Raw genomic sequence first — 6,419 nt, 5'->3', positions numbered from 1 at the left:
TTGTTAATAAAGATGTAGCTACTCCTTTTATATCGAATTTTTGTTCTTATTATGGGAATTTTTTTTTGGTGCTCCCGGTCTTACGTGGTCCTTCTATTTATGAGATGACACTTGAACAAAAAGTTATTTTTTATTTCTTCTCTCTTCTCATTAGTTATATGATTTTGATTGATCCGGATTACTGAATAAATGGTGGGCCGGGACCACTGAAATTCTTTTATTGTGGTCTTCCACGTCAACCCTTGTGCTTCCATTTGAATCCACGTGCCACACGAGAAATTTGCAATTTTGCATATACGAATTTTTTCTCGAAAGTCGAAATCACGAAATTTCAACGTCGCAAATTGCAAAAGGAATTGTATGCTTGCACCCCTATTATGCACGGACACTGACACGGGACACGACACGACACGACACGTCAACACGTTAATTCTAAAAAATGACATATTTCGATACGTTAGAACACGTTTTGATATTAAATAATATTTTTAATATACATAATATAATTTATATTTAATACATATAACAGTTCATAATTAGTCATATAATTAATCAAATATTCAAATTTCATAACATAAATAAAAATAATTGTATGCTTGCACCCCTATTATGCACGGACACTGACACGGGACACGACACGACACGACACGTCAACACGTTAATTCTAAAAAATGACATATTTCGATACGTTAGAACACGTTTTGATATTAAATAATATTTTTAATATACATAATATAATTTATATTTAATACATATAACAGTTCATAATTAGTCATATAATTAATCAAATATTCAAATTTCATAACATAAATAAAAATAATAATAATTTTTCGTAACTTGTTAATTTTTCATGTCAAATTTAATAAAAGAAAAAAATTGATTTATAAATATTTTTTTATTTTTAGTTAATAAAATAAAAATAAAATTAAAAAAAAATATTCCGAGCGTGTCCGAACATTGACCACGTGTCCGAAAAAGTTGACTGTCTGCCCAAAAAACGTGTCGGAGCGTGTCGAAGAGTTGACCACGTGCCCCAAAATGTTGACCGTGTGTCGAACACGTATTCAAACATGTCGGAGCGTGTCCGTGTCGGACACGTGTCTGACACGTCATTTTTTAAAAAAAAATTACGTGTCCGGGTTTCTTAGGTTGCACCCTCAAATGTCAGTTTATATTGTTGGAGAATTTTAGTTAAAACTTAATCGTAATTATTCAGGTTAAAAATGTACTTATTTGAGCAACAAACATTAGTTAACTTAGTCAGGATCGTATTATCCTTAAAAAGAGATATTGAGAGAATCGTGCTTATATAGGTCCGAAAAAAGATCGAACCGGTTAGTCAATATTTTACATCGATGAAGAAATAATAATAAAAATCCCCGCTTATTTTGAAAAGTTAATAGTTTTAGGAATATATTGAATTATGATATATGATAGTAAATGCTTTCAATATGATTATCAAACTTATTAACAAAATTTTTGTCCTATTATTGATCTTTAAACACAATAAATTTAGTTTGGAATCTGAACTGATTCAAAATCTGAAATAATACTCAGGTCCGGCGGAGCCAGGATTAGAGGGGAGGGGAGACAAAAATTTAATTTTTGTCTTACATAATTTTAATATTTTTTTTACCTATTGACCTCATATCTTTATAAAACTCATTTAGGTAATTTTTTATCAAAATATTAACATTTAACAACATTTCAAAGACTGAAAAAATGTATTATTGATCGGGTCTAACAGACATAAAAAGTAGTTTTAAAACAATAATTAAAAAAAATGCATTCATTCAACGTTAACATTAACAAAAACAATGCTTTAAAATATTTTTTTTAAAAAAATAATAATAAAAAGACTGCAACCAAGTTGCCCCAAAAATTGAATCTTTTAAGTTAGAGCAAACTCATTTTTTTCTATACGAAACCACTACACAAAGAGAACAACAATCATGCAAATGAAAATAAAAGCCAAAGCTTTCATTAACCAAAACATAGCAAATGAAAATAAAAAGGAAACTGCAAATAAGGGTACACATAACGCACACACATTAGGTGAAGTGGAGGTGGATTTCAACTTGGATCTCAAATCAGAATTTTCAAAAGATTTAACAATAACAACCGTACCACATCTAGCCTTCAATCACATTAATTTTTTTTTTCATTTTTTTAGTGGGGAGGGGGCCGGCCGCCCATGCTAACCTCCCCCTAGCTCCGCCCATGGTCCCGTGTTAGTTTTAGAATCTTCTATTTTGATAGGTGCTACGGTGGAGAAAAAGGAAATGATATTTGAAAAGCACTCCAAAAGTTACAGAACACACAAAAAGGAGTGATATATATGAACAAAATGGAAATGGATTATCCCATGTGAAAAAAAAACATGATATGGTCATGTGAGAAGATCACAACCATACAAAGGTAAGTCAACGATTATGATTTCGTAACTATCTATTTTAACATTTTTTCTCTCTCCTCCTTTATTACTATTGATCCATCTTTATATGGTTATAATTTCTCACATGTCATAGTCATGTGAATTTTCACATGAGAGAATCCAGATCCGAACAAAATAATGTGTGCACCAAATGCGGTTAATAGCTCCTTACAAAATACTTTATTTTTTGTGCCAAGATAATTAATAAGATAGGATCTCTGTAATTTGTAACTATTACTAAGGTTTGGTTTTTCTTAAATGGAGTGAAATTCGTATTAAAAGTAAAGAACTCTCCAATTCTCAGAAAATAAGAGTGTGCATGACAACCATTCTATTCCCTAATACTGTTTCTGAAAAGAAATAATTCTTTTCTATTTCTGTGCCCTATAACAGTTTTTGAGAAAAAAAATGTGTTTGATAACATGTTCTATTTTTATTCCGAGAATGAGAATTGTGTTTGATAACACAACAAATAATATAATAAAAAATAATTTCTATTAAATATAAAAAAAAATTGGATTATCACTTTCCTTTCCATATGGTGTGGTTGTGGTGGTGATGACGGCGGCAGCAGTACGGTAGTGGTGGTGGCAGTGACGTGGTGGTGGTTGTGACGGTAGTGGCCGGGACGATGACGATGGTAATGGTGGCGGCGGCGACGGTAGTGGTGGGGATGGTGGTGGTGGAGGTGACGAAAGTGGCTGCAACAATGGTGGTGGGGATGATGGTTGGTGGCGTTGGTGGCGACAACAATGATAGCGGTGGCATGGTGGCGGTGGCGGTGGCGGTGATGGTAGTAGGTGAGAGTGATGGTGATGGTAGTGGCGGGGGTGGTGTAATTGTGGCAATGGTGACGATAGTGGCTGTGACGATGGTGGTGGTGGTTGGCGGCGGCGGCGGCGATAACGGTAGTGGTTGCCGGCAATGGTAGAGGTGGTGGTAATGGTGGTGGTGATGAAGATGGTAGAGGTAGAGAGTGATTGAGAGAGATAAGTGTTTATCATTTTGTGCGTAGGAAAAAAAACGAAAATTTTCTGATTTTTTTTGCGGTTCCTCAACACAAAAATTAAACCGGTTCATCCGGGAACAAAAAAAATAAACCGATTTTATCAAACGAGTTTTCTATCCATTTATGTTCCTGGGAACAGAAATTAAAAAAAAAATTGATTCTGAAAAAATTGTCATGCGCACCCTAAATTTTTTAATAATCATTTCGTATTTTTGTTTTTGTTTTTCAAACAGTCATCGTGCTTGGATCCAGATCTGGCCAGAACAGAATCATCAAATAAATAAATAATCAAAATAAACGAACTTGTAAATAAAAGAAAAAATCATTCAAATAATTGAAATGAAACTACTGGACACTAAGAATCTGGACAGGATGCAAGCGAGTGTTCATTTCATGGAATGAAGTGCCTTTATACTCTTGTCATTTGATCATTGTAATTGGGCCCCGCAAGTAAGATGAATTTGGACGTTTTGTGGTACCCATCCCATATTCTTTATCACTTATCAGTTTTTGTATCAAGTTGTGTCGGCGACACACAGTGTATAAATTAGCAACAGTATGTTTGGATTTTTTCTTTTTTTAAATTAAAAATTATTTATAAGTTAAAGTTAAAAAAAATTAAAAATTATTTGATAATTACATAAAAATTTTAACTTAAAAGTTACTTAAAAATATATATTTTAAGAAAATTATCTCTCTCTATTTTTATAGCTCTTCATTTAAAAAAAAAAGTTCACAATTCAAAAATAACATATAAGAGCTTAAAAAAAACTCTTCTTAAGAGCTTTTAACTTTTAATTGTTTTATTCATTATAAAAAAAGGAACTTTTAATTATAAGAGTTTTTTTTTTTTTAAATCTGTTTGGCCTAACTTATGCTTATAAGTAGCTTTTAGCTTAAAAAAGAGAGGATCCAAACAAGCACGGAGTATTATGTGTATTATACATATACTTTTAAATTATGATAATTTAAAATATATTCAAGAAAAATATTTAAAATTATAAGGAAAATATACATAATTAATTTAAATAAATAAGTAAATAAATATAAGCAGCTGAAATTAAGAGGTATAGATAAAATTTTAATGTAAATAAACCTAAAATAAATAAACTTCAAAGTATAAGTAACTGAGATTTGGTACAAAAGAAATCTTAATGCAAAAATAAATAAATAAAATAATTATTTTGAGAGAATTGAGATATGTAGAGAAATTTAAGAAATTTTATTATAAAAAGAAAATTCAGAAAGTAATTGATAATTTAAGAGTTTTGAAAAAAAAAAAAAAGAACGTTAAAACAATGATAATTTCACATGTCTTAAGAAGAAAGGAGCACCACTGGGGTTAGCCTAGTGGTGTGGGGTGTGTGTGTTAGGAGTGTGTGTAGTGTAGGGTGTTGTGTTCAATTTTTTGTAACTTCCAAAAAAAAAAAAAAAAGATAGAACAATAATTATAACCTCACTCTTGAAAGTGATTACTCTATTTTATTATTATATAAGAGTGGATAGCTTTTCTTATTGCACACACTTATTGAAAAACAAAATGTTATTAATAAGTTATTAAATAAAAAATTTAGTTTTGCTATAAAGTTTTATAAACTTTCTTTCTAAACTCTAAATTATATAAGTGGACATTAATAAGTCTAATGCCTTCCGAGTGAAATATGAGCCCAATTGCCATTATTCTGGTTTTGAGTTAATCCAGGTCTGTTGGATGCAGGGTTCTGACTCGTGCGATTATAATGAGTAAGAGTAGACGCTTGCAGGGTTCTAAACTCTTTGCTAGCTGAAATCTGTACGTCTTTTATTGTACTGAACGTACGTAGTTGGTGGATTGGGTAATACTTTGATGGAATCAGACTAATAAGTTGCTGTTCAAAAGGATAACACACAAAGAACATTACCATCCACTGGATTATAACCACCCCATAGCACACGTTGAATCTTTTAGCTTTAGGTGTTTCATAGTAGCCAGATTCAACGCATATAAGATCCCTTCCCGGGAAATGAAGTCTTCAGTCACAACCAAACAAATCAATAGGATGTATAGCAGTTGGTGATAACCTAGCTAAGCATAGTGTTAATAGCAAGCCAAAAATTTGAGCATGACGAAGCCATTAGTTATGTACCCCGGTCATAAAATCTTTTGTTCATAAAATTTTTACTAAGTATACAATGGGGTTTATGTACCCCGGTCATCAATGATGGTTCAATATGTCATTTTTCCTCATAAAAACAAATAAAATTAACTTTAATAAAATTTATCTCCTATCATGTTCTTATTCATTATTTGGTGAGTTGACACTATATGATAAGTTTATTCTATTGGTTAATTTTTTCCTACCCATAGCATGATAAGCTATCTTAATAAATGGGATTTTGGTTAAGATTACACATTATAGAATAGCAAATTCTCATCTTAGGAATGCAACCATATGCTTTCTCATATAAATAAACTTTGTTGGTGACAAAAGAGCTAGTTGTATCACCTGCTAACCACCACCACCATAACTATCCATAGCCATTAGTCAGCTATCATCAATATCTATATAAAGAAAGGGGGAATGATATTGTAACAACTAAGTTGTGTTACTAACATGTTACTACCAATCAATCTCACCGTTAGATCGATTATGTTGATCCAACAGTTATATTTACTTTTCATCTTTGTATGGTCATGATTTTCCAAATTTAATACTTTATATTTATTTCTACTTTTGTAGTATGATTATGATTTCCCATATTTAATGGTTATATATTTTATTGAAAATTAAGAATTTTTGTATTAAAAAATGACATTCAAAAGTTTATTATAATTTAAAATAAAAAATAATATATAAATATATCAAGAGAAGAAAAATCTAAATCAATTTTCCTCAAATACTTTATCGATTTAATGTTTCTACTTTTGCCTCAAAAAAAATCTCTTTGCCATACTCACATAAAAGAAAGTGGATCTTGTTATTTTTTTTTCTCTTT

This window comes from Gastrolobium bilobum, unplaced genomic scaffold (assembly GCF_033153095.1).
Source record: "Gastrolobium bilobum isolate Gb01-03AN ecotype WA unplaced genomic scaffold, APGP_CSIRO_Gbil_v1 utg2831, whole genome shotgun sequence".
NCBI classification, from domain to species: domain Eukaryota; kingdom Viridiplantae; phylum Streptophyta; class Magnoliopsida; order Fabales; family Fabaceae; genus Gastrolobium; species Gastrolobium bilobum.
The sequence above is the reverse complement of the archived record's forward strand: the minus strand, read 5'-3'. Positions refer to the sequence as shown.